This window comes from Anopheles ziemanni, assembly GCF_943734765.1.
Source record: "Anopheles ziemanni chromosome X unlocalized genomic scaffold, idAnoZiCoDA_A2_x.2 X_unloc_96, whole genome shotgun sequence".
NCBI lineage: Eukaryota > Metazoa > Arthropoda > Insecta > Diptera > Culicidae > Anopheles > Anopheles ziemanni.
Genome location: NW_026689868.1, coordinates 58099 through 60000, shown reverse-complemented (window position 1 = coordinate 60000; position 1902 = coordinate 58099).

The following is a 1902-nucleotide window of genomic DNA, read 5'->3' as shown; positions in this document are numbered from 1 at the left end:
GGCAAACACTTTGGGTTCGCGAGGACTTAGAGTGCTGGTAGTGGTTGGCGGACCCAACACTCTGGGTACCTCCGGGTACTTGGGGTTGGTTGAGGACTTGGTGAACAAACACTTGATATACACTCTTCGGATGTACTTCGGGTGTCACCTGTTGTCCGAGGCCACTTGCATGGTTAGCAAGCGTTGTGGTCTAATGGCCCTACCGGGCAAACACTTTGGGTTCGCGAGGACTTGGAGTGCTGGTAGTGGTTGGCGGACCCAACACTCTGGGTACCTCCGGGTACTTGGGGTTGGTTGAGGACTTGGTGAGCAAACACTTGATATACGTTCTTCGGATGTACTTCGGGTGTCACCTGTTGTCCGAGGCCACTTGCATGGTCAACGGTTGAGGTGGTAATGGCGGGTCGGTGCTGTAGGGTGCCGGCCTGTTGGCTGCCTTGGCCGGGTTGGTTGGTTAACACTTGATTGAGCTTGCACCCGAGGGTAATGGCACTTGAAGGTGGGTACCGGCCGGCTGACCTGGTGTGATGGTTGGTTGGTGAACACTTGGCGGTACTTGCACTTGGCTGTGCTTGGACTTGAAGGTGGGATCCGGCTGGCCTAGGCCATTGGTGGTTGGTTGGTTGGTTAGCCCTTAGCTGGGCTGGCTGGCTGGCTGGCCATCGGTGGTGTGGTGTGTTGGGCGGTTGGTGAACACTTGGCGGTACTTGCACTTGGCTGTGCTTGGACTTGAAGGTGGGATCCGGCTGGCCTAGGCCATTGGTGGTTGGTTGGTGGGTTAGCCCTTAGTTGGGCTGGCTGGCTGGCTGGCCATCGGTGGTGTGGTGTGGTGTGGTGTGTGGAGTCGAGCATCGCGCGCCGTTGCCTTCTTCGGAGTGTTGTGGGTACGCAAGTGCTTGCAGTGCAAAGAGGTTGGTGATGGAGTGACATTGCCTTCACCATGGAGTTGCGGGTACTTAGGTACTTGCAAGGAGATGGTGGTATGGTGGTGTTGCGTGTGTGGTGTTCGATTAGAAAGATATAATTTCTAAGTCCGGATTAGTGCTGTCAGTGGGGCCCCCGCTAACAGGTCCTGCACGGCCACCGTGGGGCTTGACTTGGCGCTATTCCGGACTTGGGGCGATCACGATGTCCCCGTGCGGGACTTAGAAGATGGAAGAACACAAGTACCCTTATCCCATGACTTGTGAGCGATTGGCATACGTTACCACATGAAGAGAAAAATTGGCTAAGTCCCGGATCCATATTATATGAAGAGAAAAATCGGCTAAGTCAAGGATCCATATATAATAACCTTATAATTGGCTAAGTCCAGGATCCATATTATATGAAGAGAAAAATCGGCTAAGTCCAGGATCCATATATAATAACCTAATAATCGGCTAAGTCCAGGATCCATATATAATAACCTAATAATCGGCTAAGTCCAGGATCCATATTATATGAAGAGAAAAATCGGCTAAGTCCCAGATTGGGTCTGTCAGAAATACACTTTCAAGTTACCACACAAGTAAGCAAGATGGCCATATGATAGATCCATATGATATGAAGAGAAAAATCGGCTAAGTCCCAGATTGGGTCTGTCAGAAATACACTTCCAAGTTACCACACAAGCAAGCAAGATGGCCTAGTGATGGATCCATATGATATGAAGATAAAAATCGGCTAAGTCCCAGATTGGGTCTGTCAGAAATACACTTTCAAGTTACCACACAAGTAAGCAAGATGGCCATATGATAGATCCATATGATATGAAGAGAAAAATCGGCTAAGTCCGAGATTGGGTCTGTCAGAAATACACTTCCAAGTTACCACACAAGCAAGCAAGATGGCCTATTGAAGGATCCATATGATATGAAGAGAAAAATCGGCTAAGTCCCAGATTGGGTCTGTCAGACATAC